The sequence below is a fragment of the Aulonocara sp. 'chitande type north' Nkhata Bay genome, linkage group LG8 (assembly GCF_057382095.1).
Source record: "Aulonocara sp. 'chitande type north' Nkhata Bay isolate Kocher_YH1m ecotype deep benthic linkage group LG8, A_spYH_male_GT1.1, whole genome shotgun sequence".
Classification (NCBI taxonomy): Eukaryota; Metazoa; Chordata; class Actinopteri; order Cichliformes; family Cichlidae; genus Aulonocara; species Aulonocara sp. 'chitande type north' Nkhata Bay.
This window is the reverse complement of record NC_141351.1, coordinates 12,129,192-12,145,689: the sequence shown is the minus strand read 5'-3', so window position 1 is coordinate 12,145,689 and position 16,498 is coordinate 12,129,192. Positions and strand designations below refer to the sequence as shown.

General features: G+C 38.1%; 1 protein-coding gene across 1 annotated transcript in view; it reads right to left on the bottom strand.

Annotated features, from left to right (window-relative positions):
* The window catches only part of slc4a1b (solute carrier family 4 member 1b (Diego blood group)), a 37,389-nt gene that overhangs the window by 17,390 nt on the left and 3,501 nt on the right, over positions 1 to 16,498 (bottom strand). The gene's annotated exons all lie outside the window — the stretch shown is intronic.

Here is a 16,498-nt window from a genome sequence, read left to right as displayed (position 1 = left end):
TCAACAGTGCTAAACAGCGTGCCACTGCACTGTTGAATTAATTCATCTGTGAAACCATCCAACACTGGACTTCCTAATGCAGAGCAAGCTAATGGCTCAGTCACACAGGTACAAATAGGACAGCAGGCTCCGTGCATCTACATAAAATAAAAATGACAATAATAACGATAAATGCTGTCTTATTTATAAATACAGACAGACTGCTAGGACGTTGCCATCAGTCTAAATTAGTTTTTGTCAATGAGCACAACTTGAGGGGACTCGAGGTCACTGTAATTTTTAGTAGATACACTAATGGTATCAATTTCAAACTCCTACGTTGCCCACCTGCTCACCCAGCGGGACAAATACACATCCTCAGCCTTTTATGAGGGGTAATAATAAACTGGATTATATGTATGGCAAGTGCTTTAATACTTCAGGAACACTTCCTTAAAGTTAAAACTGACTCCACTGAATGGGAACAGTCCTATGGAGAATAATCATCTTTAGCACAGCAGGGGGCAGCATTCTTTAAAGGATTATTGAAAGTGACTGTGATAAAATCGCTGTGGTTCTTCAGGTTCATGTGCAACCAGAACTCATTTCTCTGTGTACATATCACTAAGCACATTTAAGCAGAAATCTTTAAAACAGGAGATTCTTTGAACCTTCCTCATGTATAATTGTAGCGACTGGAACCACTACTGTAAATTCAGATGTGTGAATTGTAGATTAAATTATATTACATACATATAGATTATGTTACCTGGCAAACTTTGACTTGAGTAGTTACTAGTTAACTTTGGTTAACCATCACCCAGGGATGCTACATTTAAAGTTTAAATTGGTGACACACATTGGATATATTTTTTTCTTCCAAAACCATGAAGTGGATTACATAATCAAACAAGCAGATTTGTTTGGCTACATTTAAAACAAAGACCCCAAACTGCAATGTTAATGGTATACAAGTCAGGGCACACTTTCTTTTAAAAATATCTGCATAACTGAGGATTTCTGAGGAACTCAACTGAGGATTTACACTCTGCTCAATATTTTTTAAATGATCTCTATGTCCAACTCCCCAAAAAACAACAACAAAAAATTCCCTCTGGATATGGAGGTTCAGTCACAGGTTAAAATATTGAAATGATGAACTTATAAAAAAAGCATAGACAAAAAGCAAAGTGTTCCTCGACAACAAAAGACAAACTGCCCCGAACCCTTGGGGGCTCTCGCTTTTATACAAAAAAGCCCCTCATCCTCTCTGTAAATTTCCACTCCACGATCTCAACCCTGTAGGGGTGCAGATTCTGGACAAAACTGGAATTTTTCAGCCCTCATTTACTATCATTAAGGGGTCACTGTGACCTGCAACACTTCACTATTTCTCACCACAGGTGCTCTGATGATGTGCAACATGTAATATCCAAACACAGTAAACACATAATATATCACTTTGGCAAATACTCAAATATAATATGCTGATTACTTGAGCTCAGAGCAACCAATATGTTATGAGATAAAATGCCATACTGAAAGGCTCATACTGAAAAAACCCCACAAGTGTTCAACGGTCTCTCTGCCATGACACGTGTAGAGACAAATGTGTATGGCCATGGAGTTGGTAACGAGGGTCACTCACTTTAATCAGCTGCTTCAAACCAACATTTTTGACTGTGATCGTGGGCTCTGTTCCAAAAGCACCTCCTGTCTCCTTTTCCTAACCTCTTCTTTGACCTTGGTGACCTTTTTATCAAGGTCAAAGAAATGTGAGAAGGAGCAATGATAAGGAAGATAAAGAGAACAGCAGTCCGTTGAGAATCAGAATCACCTAACACTAGTCTCCTTATATGTTGAAACCAGTGTGTGCAGAAGAAAGATTACAGAATGCATCTTAATACACCAAGGTTGGAATTTTAGAGAAAAAGCATTTTTTCTCAAATTTACTACTACTTGTGTCTGCGGCAGAGTAAAGCCATCTTTTGATGTTTATAAGCTTACTTAAATAGGCACAGTGTTTGTGACTGAAAGTTGTGAACGGGAGTATTTTTGCTGCTGGCCTTAGCATCTCAGCATATGTATTTGTAGGAGCTTTCCTTTCAGGAGAAAAATGTTTACACGACTCACGAAAATGTGAATTATAAAATCTGAGGGACACAATTTACTGCATTTTTACAAATCTAGTCCTGAAAAAAATCAAGAAACAAGAAGTGCTTACTCAGTATTTTGGGTGGATGGCTTAAGGCTGCCCAAACTGTCTCTGTCCTAAAACTCTTCACTCAGTCCAGGTAAGCTCCGCTTATTGGTCATAAGTAATACTGGGATTGTCATAAAAAAGAGCAGAAATCATCAGAGCCGAGCTGTCTTTTTTTCAGCAGTGTGCACAAAGCAAGTTACCGTCACTGCTGAATCTGTAACACAATTAATTTATCTCAACCGGATTACTGTTTTCAGAGAAAAACACATGCGTGAAACCTGAGCTTACGCTGGATAATTTTGGTAAATTTCTACCCACATCTTTGTACACAAAGGATAGCATACAGTTAGTAGATCACCCTGGAACTGTAACATCACAATAAATCGCCTTATAGGACGGTATTTGCTCCTCTCCTTTCATAAAGGATGCTTTCTGTGCTAAACGGGACAATAAAGGAGGCATTTACGCTCTTTTTCCTAGTATTTGGAGATGTGGAGTGGCTCTTATTATGTGCTATGCGGATACTTCCTTGTCATTTTCCTCAGTTAGGGCTATTCCAAAGCAAAACTGAATATTGGAACACACCGTGTGACGAGCTTCCAAAGCGCAGGTGTTTTGAAAAACACTGCTCCAAAGTGGGGGTGAAAACACCCACATGACATGACCATGGGTGATTAAGGTTTTTGTGTATCATCCCAGTTTCAACAGGTGGATTATCTGCTGCATTTAGGCAGGTGAGATGCCCAGATTTCCATCTCTTTACAAACTAATAATAATGGATTGGATTTATATAGCACTTTTCAAGTCACCCAAAGCGCTTTACAATGCCACTATTCACACACTGGTGGAGGCAAGCTACCACAGCTGCCCTGGGGCAGACTGACAGAAGCGAGGCTGCCATATCGTGCCCCTCTGGCCAACACCAGTAGGCGGTAGGGTAAAGTGTCTTGCCCAAGGACACAACGACCAGGACAGAGAGCCCGGGGATCGAACCGGCAACCTTCCGGTTACAGATGTGCTTCCCAAACCTCTGAGCCACGGTCGCCATCGCTAGAGCCATCTGGGCTATGCCTTGTAATTACTGAATTTATACTCATACTATTCTACTATATTTATGTCCTTTCTGTCATTATTATTTTTGCTGCAGTCTGTGCTGCCCAACAAGGCTTATCCATTCACTTTAACACCAGGGTCCAAAGTATAACTACATAAATATTAGGGGTGCAACAATACTCGTATCGGTATTGAACCGTTCGATACAGTGCTTTCGGTTCGGTACGCATATGTATCAAACAATACAAAATTTTTAATTTATTTTATCAACTTTTCTTCTGACGATGCTGTCTGTGTTGAGAGCTCAGTGGATCTGCGTTCGACTACTCCGCCTAGGCTGCACTGTCGAGTGCAGATGTGTGTGTGTGTGGGGGCAAGCTAGCGAGACAGAAGTTAAACTCGTTGCAACATGGCAATTGCCTCAACACTACCCGAAATTGAACCTCCCCCACCCTCATTCACATCTGGCGTTTGGAATTATTTAGGTTTTCATGTGAAGCATGACCCTGAAAGTAAGCACGTCATGGACAAAAGTAAAACAGTATGTCGGATGTGCCACGCAATGCTCAATTACATTGGTGGGAACTAGTGCGTTAGTGGCAATCCGGTTGTTCAGTCTGACGTCACTAGCCGTGTCTGGGTCTAAACTCCGCTGCAGGTCCATATATCAAACGATCACTGTGGCATTACTGAGAGTTGAAAAACTGTCTAAAGTCTTTCATCTTTAATAAAATGATCAGCGTTCTGCTCTACCAGGTGTAACAATTGAGTTTAACATCCAGGCATCCATGAAAACGGAATTTATGACATTTAATGGAGTTAGAAGTTAGCAGGGAGTTAGCTCGCTAGCTTCTATCTAAATACAATATAGCATGTCCTGACTGCGGGGTTTTGGAAACAAATTAAAACATACATACATACTCTGTTATCACTTCCAGCATAAATGAAGACAGAAAACTAAACAGCAGTGACGTTTGTAGGGTTACTGAAGTTGGGCTAGCTGGTATATAATGATGTGCTACGTGACCGCTAGCGACATAGCTATGTTAGCATAATATAAACAAGCTAACTTTTTTTTCCACTCGATAAAAGTTAACGTGAGTGTTCTCGGTGGTCAGAAACAAATGTAATCGCATGGCAGGATGCTGTAAAAGGACCAAACTTCAGCCAGGAGAACAACTGAGATAATCCATCCACAATACGAGGTTAGTCATTCATATACTGCTGCATGGGCTGGGCTGTAGTTACATCGTAAGGTTTTAAAAACTGAGCTTAAATAAATGATTAGCGGTAATAAAAGCCGAGGGAGGTCAACAGGGATCACTGACTGTTTTAGGAGCTTTTTGAGATCAAATAGAAGAAAATACATAACATTAAACATGTTAACAACACAAAAGCCATATTAAACGCAGACTACTTTAGACCCGGAAGTAGGATTCGTCGCGTCATCACTGAACAACCGGATAGCTCGTTAACGTGTTGACGTCGTCCAGCCCCACGCATCCAAAGATGAGTGATTCCTCAATCAGATAGATTTAAAAAAAAATTTTTTTCTTGTTTCAGCAACATTAAATTTAAAAACTGTACTTTTGAGTTAAAATATATATTTATAATTTTAACAAATGACAAATTAAAAAGGCATGAACATTCTTTTGTATCGAAAAAATATCGAACCGTGACACCAAAGTATCGAACCGTATCGTTGCACCCCTAATAAATATTGTCATATTCAGATGATTACTGTCATATAGATGGGAGAAAGAGAAAGCTATACTGACTTACATAAGAAGAGAGAGAGCGATACAGTGAGAGAGAGAATAGCACACTGCGTTTGAAATTCATTAAATCATCGCAATTGAAACAACCTTTGCTTTCAATGAGAAACTAAAATATGTAAAAATTTGAATCTCCAACTCTTGTCTGTTCTCTGGTTTTTTCTATTACTCTACCAAAACTCCTACTACTACTTTCAACAGAAAATGACTGCTAAAAAATTGCTGCATGAAATGCCTTCATCTTCAGTGTAACCTGAACAGCCAGAAACTCAAGTAGTCACAAAACTGTATAACAAAAAAAAAAAAAAAAAAAAACAACCCAAAAAACGCAAGAAAGCACATGTGATGTATTTCTTGACAATGCTTATGATAAATGAGATTTCTTTTCTTACCTTGTTTTAAATTCTGAATGCCACGTCTGGTGCAACTATTCCATTAACACCAGGAGAGAGGCAAGCAGGTTCTGGGTAACCAAAACTTCAGTCACAATATCTGACATCCACAGTACAGTAAATGTTGATAATAAAGTTAAGGACAGTTCTTTTATCCTCCGCTGAGTCACCTCTGAACTGCTGCTTGTTTGCTCAGATTTAAAAGGTATTGGTCAATGTGAGTTGTGATTGGTCAGAATTTGCCTCCAATAACGTAATAAATGTTACACTGTTACCTTTTAGATTTTTGTTTTTTTAAGATTAGCACAGTTAGACTGTGAAAATAAAACACTGAAATAAAACCTAAAACATCTTTGATAGCGTGAAGAATAAACCCGATCGCATTAACTGTCACAAAGCTTAAAAGTCAGCCAAACATAACCAAACATTGTGATCTTTTTTCCACGGCTCCAGGCAAGGCTGGAAAAACTCAGCCCCAAAACAGCCAAAAACCTGTGTCCTTATAATAGTTAACATGGCAGCCTTTTCTCAATATATTTCATTTTATGAACAGTTGTCAGTTGTTTGTTTTTTTTGTCAGTTGCTTAGCACTGAGTGTACAGGGATCCAAATTTAAATTTCAGATCATTTTAACTCTCTGGTGCTAACTACTGTCAAGTGTTCTTCTTTGGTGTATCTGAGGTGTAGCATAAAGAAACACACTGATTATTGAGCAAACAATGGTTATAGTTTTCACATATAGAGTTTCAAAACAGAATGGGTCAAAAGGTCAAAGATCAAAGTAATTATATCCATTATACTCAACCGTGTATTGGTCTCGCACAAATCTGAGGACAGATGTGAGTCTATTTCTGTTTCTCAACCTTCAGCTTAAAATAAAACTACTATTAATGGATTCACACTAAGATATGTGCTAGGTCAATAAATATTTTATACTTTTCTCTTGTGTAACTGTTTAAGTGTGTTTGGGATGATTGTCTTTAGACACGGAGTTGTATTTTTATTCATTATTTGCGTAGACAAGCATTTACAGACCAATCTATAAATGTCAACTCCTTTGCAGCCACTTATCAGCTCATACTATGTTACACAAAGAGCATTTACAGTGATGGTTCAGCTCCAAGCCAAACACACTGAACCCTATCTGATCCAAACATTCCTTCTGAAAGTCTGCATATGTGTTTCCATACATTTTGGGGAAGTTTGATCTTGCAGCTCTTGCAGATCTTCTTAGCTGTCAGTGAAATAGCAGTTCTAGAGATAATCCCTACACCAAGTGAGAAAAGCTTATTTTTTCATAATACACAGTTGTGTAAATAGTGATTAGTGCCATTTCTTTAAAGGGGTTGAGTAACACTGTTGAGTTTTGCACGGTTCTTATCAGACACCCTAACCAGCTTTTGCTTATGTTGAGTAATCTCACAATCTTGTACTTGTTTGCACATATTTTCCAGGGAGAACCTATAGGGCATTAGAAGGAAACAAAGGCAGAAACTGACTTTCTTAATAGCTTATTTATTCTTGGTCAAAAACACGATTGAAATTTCCAATGAAGTAGTTTACCTGTAAAATACATTTAGAGAGGTGGAAGTAATTTTATTACCATAGCCTAATGTATTCAGCCAGTTTCTTTTACATGCCATTGTATATCCTGCATTAGCTGTTTAGGAGTTAAGACCATTTTTATGCACAGCTACCTATTTCCAGAGGGTCAAAATAAATTTCACAGACTAGCAGAATTTTAAACATAATGATTGATTTTCAATACTTGAATGAAATCCCTTCACAGTCAATGATTACCTGAAGTCTAGAACCAATGGATATCACTAATGCTGTATTTCCTAGTGGTGTGCGGATCGATACTGAAATATCGATTCTTCCGATACCAGCAATTTATGTTCTAGAATCGATTCTCATATTATAATATCGATATTTTAGTACTCTGGGGTAAATTTGTAGTTTTTCCATTAAAATGAACGCAGTGGAAAGAAACTATACAATTCGGATCGTCTAATTTGGAAGGAACTACTTCCTCTTACGCCTTTCATAGTCATATGCAGAATACGGCTGTATAAATGTGTTGCAGCCCCTGGCGTGCACACTCACAACAATGGCTGAGCGCAAACAGAGTCCTGTGTGGACACGTTGTTGTGGCAACACCACTGACCTCGTCAAACACCTCGGAGTAAATCACATCACAGAATATGATAAGCTTATGTTGAGGCGAACTGAAGAGGAGGACAGGGACAGGTGCTGTTAGGGCGAGACAGACGTCTCTCGCAGAGTCCTTTTGTGCTGCAGGCAGGCAACATGCTCAAATAGCGCACAACGTCAGTTTTTTTTATTTCTATATGATTATTCTGCATTATTAAGCAATAAAAAAAGTTGTCTGATGTCCTCTAATCATTATGAAGCAATATGGTTATGTTATTATTACAATTACATAATACAATTATATATTGTATTATGAAATGCAATGAAACATTAAGTTTTTGTACAGAGTATCGGTATCGGATCAGTATCGCCGATACCACCCTGAATTTTACTTGGTATCGGATCGGAAAGGAAATCAGTGGTATCGCACATCACTTTGCAAGCAGTTTGCTTTGGGTAATTATGCATTTGCACCATGATCACAGTTCATCTGTTCTTCAGCATTTGACTGAATCTGAGCAGAGAGTACAGCCTCGTGCACTTCAGAATTCATGCAGTTACTTCAGTCATATCATCATTAAACACTGTTGAGCCTGTTTCACTGGCAGCCATGCATACTCATGCCATAAGATAACAAGTTAGTAAGTTAATGTTGGCTTCATCCGTCCAAAGACATTTCGAGAACTGTGCAGGGTCTTTTAGATTCTTCCTGTCAAAGGCTAATTTTTTAATTTTTTATGCACTGAATTAGAGTTTATTACAAAACCATAAAGCAGGCTTATATAGACGAGTGTGCAATTGTGCCTTCTGACAAATGAATGCTTTTTTTTTTTTTTTTTACAAAAACTGGATGGAGAAAGGAATTTGAAAATTATTTAAGTTTCTTGTTTTCAATCCAGGATTTTTTAAGGTTGCTAAAGCTTCTGTTGCATTTAAAAATGATTTAAAAAAAAATTGTTCCATTCTGACTGGGAAAAGAAGAATGCCTTAATACGTACTAGCTGTACATATAAAATAAACCCTTCTAAAGTTAATCGAGTTAATTTAAGATACTTGTTTATAGGGCTGGGCCATATCACACCGTTCACAGTAATACCGGTATAATGGTAAATGGCCTGTATTTATATAGCGCTTTACTAGTCCCTACGGACCCCAAAGCGCTTTACATATCCAGTCATCCACCCATTCACACACACATTCACACACTGGGTCGGGCAATGATAAGAAAATGAAATATCGCAATAGAATATGGGTAAAACGCGCATGTGCAGTGCCTTTGTTTTCATACGCACATGGCGGAAAAAGCATGCCGGCGACAGAGAATGAGAAGAGCGAAAGTGGATCGTTGAATGAAACGGATGAACTAGAATTGGTTTGTAAAAATGCTGCAACTTCAGTGGTGTGGAACTGGTTTAGCTTTCGTCCGTCAGATACACAACAAAGCACTATTTTTGGTAGCGCGTGCTAGCGGGCCGTCGTTATTACCGTGTTTTTTGGAAAATACGGCACACTTAAAATCAATCCTTTGATTTTTCTGAAAATCGGCTTGATGGATTGTCGGAGCACAGCCCGGAGCATTACTGAGGATATTTTGGCCAATTTCCACTGGAAATGCCTTTTGGTTAAACTGTCAGCAAGGAATTTGCATTTGCACTGTTACATTTTTATATAACTTTAATGCACATAAAAAACAGCTGCTTGTTTAAGTGAAAACACATTGATGTTTTTGGGGGGTTTTTTTGCACTAATAAAGTCGTGGAGTTAGGGCTGTGCGATATGACCAAAATCTCATATCCCGATATAAAACATCTATCGTCCGATAACGATATAAATCACAAAAATTTAACATTATCTGTAAATTCTGTAAATCTCGGGCAGCTGAAGTGTTTCCAGCTGGGCGTCGTGTATCTGGTGTCGAGTGTTTTACCGATGCAGGAAACTACACATTTTTAGACATAGGTTGTAACAGCCGCCGTTTTCTTTGCGAGTATTTATTACACAGCGTGCTGCAGTTTTGGAAAAGCCTGTTCTAACGTTTGAGTCTAAGGTTTATTTTTTAGCACCTGACGGCTCTTTTTTGCTTCTCATCGGTAAATACTCTGCATACTCTTTCATGTGATTCTGTTTATTTTGAAAAGTCTCAACAGGATCTTGAGCTTTATTGTGAAAGGTTTATGTAGAAAATAAACAAGCGGACACGTGATGGTTTTACCATCGTTGTTGCTAACAACAATGCATAAAAACAGGCGCTTGTCCGTCTGTAGTGTGGTTATATTAAATATAAGACAAACAGAGAACTTTAAGAAATTAATATAGCCACTACAGTGACCATCAAAACGATGAAAAAATATTGCCGTAAACAGTTTATTTTGCAACACCACAAAACAAACGATAGCGTAAAATGAAACAATAGACGTTTTTATATCGTCATCCGATATATATCTTATATCGAACAGCCCTATGTGGAGTTGTAAAGTATTTTGTCTAGTGTCAATTATATCGTCAATTATATCGTCAGTTATATCGTTATCGCAAATTTTCAAATGCATATCGTGATAAATATTTTTGGTCATATTGTCCTGCTCTACTTGTTTATGTTTTCTTTTTCTCCTGACATGATTGCGCTTGTAATTGTGCCTAATCACATTTTATTTATGTTATTACAGACAAGCCTTAGCACACCTTATAGGTTACTTTCAATTTAAAGCTCATACATCTTTCAAATCATATATGACCATATGTACATATATATCTTCATTATCTCTTCTCATTATATTTTTCTCTTCCTCCACCACTGCTCTGTCTCCTCCTTCATTTTCACCTCACCCTCTTCCTTCTTACTTCAAGCCTCATCTCCTGAACTGAAGCCATGAAACACATGAAAACCTGAATAAACATGCTCATTTATTCCTGATATTGTCAGAATTAATTACTGTCAGCAGATTAGACATATGACTCCTGTCTCCAGACAGCTGACAATGAACCGGCTAAACAACAACAGCTGGTTATAAGCTGGTGTAACTGCTGGTGTAAAGCGTGTCAAAGCAAGATGTTACTGTAATCCCGTTACATTTGTCAATAACACAGTAAGCTAACGTTACTCTGCTATGTTCGGTAATTACATCACTGTTAACTGTATGAGTTACAAAGGTTCTTCAGTTATCTGCACAGGGGTGGAGGAAAGAAAACAAACAAACAAATAAATGTGCCTTTTTGTTTCCTGCATGCTACCTACAATCAGCTGATTTCAGTCCATGTGCAGATGAAGGAGGGAAATGGTGGAGCTTACATTACAGTTATTTTAATTGCATGAAAGGACAAACTGAAAACTGCCTCCAAGACAGAAACAGCTGCATTATACTGCTGCTCTCTGCAAGCATCTAGCTAGCTAGAGATTTGTGTTGACACTGGCACTGTAGCCTAAGGTTAATACTGTTAACTAGTAATTGCGAGACAATGTGTGTCAATTCATTGCGAAGTGTGAAAGTAATGCAACGAGCAGTGTAACGAATTACGCAAAGTACTGCATTACTTTTAAGAAAAATAACACGTGATGTGTAAAGCATTAAGTTTTTAGACTGTGGTTATTAGCGGACATTATGACAGATATGTTAGGTTCTAAAAATCACAATTTTCTTCTGACAAACACTTTGATTAAATTCTCACATAGCATCCGAGTCCAACAGTCCACTTCACTAACAGCAGCAAAAATATCACACACACAAAAAAAATCCTCCACAAAAAGCAAAACAAAACCCCCCCAAAGCAAACAAAGCAGTCTTACCCTCTGAAAAGTGGGTAAGGATAAAGATATCCTTAAAAACTCACCTCAGTGTCGCCGTCATCCGACAGAAGTGAGCTTCACTGGTTCATCCTTTCCTTTTACAAAGTTTTACACCCTCCTTCAGAGTAAATAGATGTGGAAACATATTGACAGCAGAGGTGAACTGCAGACTTGCAGCCTACACGCTCTTCAGATCAACGGCGGCAACAGTTGTTTGTCCTACAGCGGCCACCATCCTGTTATTTCCACACTCTCACACCAGGGGTCGCTGAAATTTGGCAACGGGACTTCCTGTCATATAGCAACTAGTTCTGTGTCATACAGCAGATTTTGGTGTCGATCGGATACCAAATAAATTAAGGGCTGTATTGCCAATACCAATACTGATACTAATACTTTTAAGTATCTTTTAGGGGAGCTTATGTAGAAGCTTATGTGGAAGAGCAGTGTGTCATGAAATGTACGAGCTAAGTCATCCTACATTTACCAAATTCTGAACACATTTTAATGACCATAAAATGACAGTGTTGTGATTTTACTATCCACATTAAAAATACCTTACCAGTAAAAGAAATACCTTTCAGCTTTCGTTACTGTGTTTTTGGAAATGTGCCTGTCTTTAAAGGACTTTGGGTCAGCTTCTGCTGTTTTAGTGTGCTATAGGCTATAAAGAGTTGATGTGACAGACAACAAAGTTTTTTTCATAGTGCTTGTTTGAGGTACATTTTTTCATTTAAAAAATGATAATAAATATGTATTAAACACAGTTCAGTGGGATTCATACTGGACTTTGACGACAGAAGCAAAAAAATTGATCCAGATGCGTTTGTATCGATCTGATACTGATACCAGCATTGATATCGATACTATCAATATTTGAATCGATCATTTGAAATTTTTAATTTTAAATAATTCCTTTGAGGTGAAGTGGTTTACCAACTTATTCAATGACAAAGGCACGATTTGGAATACCTTTTCAAACAATCTTTTTGTAATTTTTAATTGATTGATTTATTTTTACCTGAATGTAGTTACAAGATTAAAAAAAAAAACCTTTAAAGTTATCTAGTTCTCATAAACAAGCTCTTTTGGCTTGGAAGCTTGCATGCAAACCTAACTTCTCTCCAAAAAGTTATTAATGTATATAATAATGGAAATATACTTTATAAGAACAAGTCACTTTATTATTAAAATCGAGTTGAAAATGATATTGTGCTACTTAAACATTTCTTTGGCGCCGAGGGAAATCTTTAAGTTTATCCAGGTTTATCCAAGATTAACATACCTGTTATAATCAAAGTATATGCAGTGGTGTTTGAGGCTCTGTCAAGACGTGTGCTGTAAGTTTTTTGAGGCACAATAGCCAACATTCTAATTAGTGATACATTTTGGCTACATAGAGGAAAATTCTGCTTAACCAATAATGTTATGAAGGTTTCTTTTAAAATACTACGAAATGCCGGAGGACACCGTAAAGAACATCAACTTCGATAGAGTACATCGCTTGGGGGGCGCGCGGTCGCGGACCGGGAGACCACGGCCTATTGTGGCCAAATTCGGTCAATTCAAACAGAAGGAACAGGTGAAGAGTCGCGGCAGAGAGCTGAAAGGAACGGACTTCAGCGTGAACGACCAGTTCCCCAAAGAGATCCTGGAACGACGCAAGGTCCTGTTCCCAGTTCGACGTAGCTTCATCCAGAAAGGCTCCCGTGCTGTCATCGCCGTGGACCGGCTCTACGTGGACGGACAGCTCTACCGCGACCCCGGCACCACACCGTGGTTGTATTGACTGCACTCCAGATAAGAACCCGCTACACTCTTTTCTTATTCATTCACACTTTCTCTTTTAACATGGGTTTAACCTAGTAATATCAATATGATGTCATAGCAGATATAACACCGCCACCCTCCGTCATTGCTTTAATTGGAATGTTTCCGTTTCGTTTCTTTTTTGTTGTTGTTGCTCACAGTTCATGTGGTTTCTTTCTTTCTCTTGTCTTTCACTGCTGTGATCACCTACTTCCCCACTCACCTACAAACAACACCCTCTATTTCTCCATATTTTCACACCACGATCACGCAAACACATCAGCTCAACGGCAGCACATTCACAACAGCCTCACAGCACGCACAGACTTGCAGGACACATAAGCAAGCCACGCTTGTTCATATTAGTGAATATTCACACACATAGTCAGACTTATGGAGCCTCTCACCACACTTCTTTTTCTCTTTCTATTTACAAACAAGGGATGTTTCCACATTCTCTCCACCTGTCTAAACGAAACACCCAGCATACTTCATTAGACATACACACACAATTATGGGCATGCTGAGGTTTGTCACATGGAATGTAAATGGAGCTGGCTCCAGAGGAAAGAGGTTAAAGATATTTAACCAGCTTAAAAAACTACAGGCAGATGTTGTTTTATTACAAGAAACTCACAGACCTGTCACAGGTTTAAATGAACTTAAAACACCTGAGTTTCCTAACGTGTTTGCAGCCGGTTATAATTCTAGACAACGGGGAGTAGCAATTTTAATACATAAAAATGTTAATTTTACAGTACTCGATACAGTTATAGATCCAGAGGGTAGATTTCTAATTATTAAACTATCAATATTGAACAAAAAACTATGTATTGTAAGTATATACGGTCCAAATGTTGATGAACCCTCATTCTTCCACGGATTTTTAGTGCACTCTCTGAACACCTTGATTGCACACTCATTCTTGGCGGTGACCTCAACCTTGGACTAAATGAAGACATGGATAGGCTCAACACAACAGGAACTCAGCGCAATTGGCAGTCCACAAATATAATCAAACAGTATATGAGCGACTTTGGTCTTTGCGATGCATGGCGCTCTCTTCACCCCACCAGTAAGGAATATACTTTTTTCTCGCATGTTCATCACTCTTACTCTCGTCTGGATTATTTTTTGGTCAGCAGCTCACTGCTGTGTGACATTTCAGACACTGAGATTCATCCTATAGCTGTCAGCGATCATGCTCCTGTATCTTTAACACTAATGCACAAGAATAACACTACGCCAAGAAAAAACTGGAGATTTAATATATCACTACTTAAAGATGAAGACTTTATTAAATATTTTAAAAAGGAATGGACTTCATATTTAGACTTTAATGACACTCCCGGAATATCTGCTTCTGTTCTATGGGAAGCAGGGAAAGCTGTGATGAGAGGTAAAATAATTTCTTTCTCATCACACAAAAAGAAAGAAGAAAACAAAAATATTCAGGAATTAGAAAAAAACATCAAATCACTAGAAGAAGCCTACGCGTCCCACCAAGATCAGGAAACATTGAACAAAATATGCAAAACAAAACTAGAATTAAATGAAATTATTAATAAAAAAACACAATTCCTTATACAAAGACTTCGCTTGCAGAATTTTGAACACAGTAACAAATCAGGTCGATTTCTAGCTAACCAGCTAAAAATAAATAAAGAAAAAACAACTATATGTGCTGCTAAAGATTTATCGGGGAACATAATATATGATCCTGGAAGAATAAACAACATTTTTAGGGATTTCTATGAAACTTTATACTCACCACAAATAAACCCATCTAAAAATGAAATTGATCTGTTTCTTGACAACGTAACTCTTCCAAAATTACTAGACAGTCAAGCAATGGAACTGGATTTGCCACTGACGCCAAGTGAACTCCAGGAAGCCCTGATAAGTATGCCCAATAATAAGGCTCCAGGTCCAGACGGCTTCCCTGCAGAATTCTACAAAGAATTCTGGACAATTTTGGCACCAGTATTCCACAGCATGTTGCAGGAAATCGAGGAAAAGGGCAGACTACCACCAAATATGAATTCTGCCAACATTAGTCTCCTGCTAAAACCAGGCAAAGACCCTTTATTTCCCTCAAGCTATCGTCCAATTTCTCTTTTAAATGTAGACCTTAAAATAATCTGCAAAGCTCTCTCAAAGAGATTAGAGAAAATGACCCCCCTCTTAATTCATCCTGACCAAACTGGTTTCATAAAAGGTCGGCACTCCTCAACAAACACTCGTAGATTACTTAATTTAATAGACTACTCATACGATAAAAACATCGAAACCATAATATTATCTCTAGATGCAGAAAAAGCATTTGACAGAGTTAACTGGAAATTTTTATTCGCAACTTTACACAAATTTGGTTTTGGAAACTCTTTCATAAACTGGATAAGAATATTATACAATTCCCCAACAGCTCGTATCAGAACAAATGACCAGACATCCTCCAGCTTCTATCTCCTGAGGGGCACCAGACAGGGATGCCCACTCTCCCCTTCACTTTTTGCAATTTTTATCGAACCTCTAGCAGCAGCATTTAGACAGGCTACAACAATTAAGGGCATAAAATGTAAGAACATAGAACATAAAATCAGTCTCTATGCGGACGATGTGTTGCTTTTTCTGCAAAACACACAAACCAACCTCTCTGAGGTAATTACTTTAATAAACTGGTTTTCAAGAGTTTCAGATTATTCAATTAACTGGCCAAAATCTACAGTTCTCCCCATTAACTGCTCCTTCCATAATTCTTCCTCTGCCCCACTGCAATCCGGAAATATTAAATATTTAGGTATTAATGTCTCTCCTAAGCTTTCAGACTTAACTAAATTAAACCACATCCCACTTCTAAAGAAAGTAGAAGGCGATCTGACTAGATGGAAATCTTTACCCATATCACTCATGGGAAGGGTCGCCACTATAAAAATGATGATCTTGCCAAAAATAAATTACTTATTTTTGATGATCCCTAACAAACCATCACAAGATTGGTTCAGATCTCTGGATTCACATATTTCCAAATTCCTTTGGAAAGATAAACCCCCGCGTATCAGCTTAAAAACGCTACAAAGAACCAAGGATAGAGGAGGATTAGACCTGCCTAATTTTCACCAATACTTCTTAGCCAACAGGCTTCAGTTCATCTCAGAATGGTTAAAACATACCTTCTTAGTTGAGCCCTGGCTAGATGTTGAACAGGCACTATGCAAGGATCTAGAGATTTCAGACCTACCATTTATTAGCTCAAACGTCAAAAGACATGAATGCTTTAAAAGTATCAACATCAGCTTTTCTCTGACAGCATGGTGGGAGTTTCTAAAAATAACGGAGTCTTCATTAA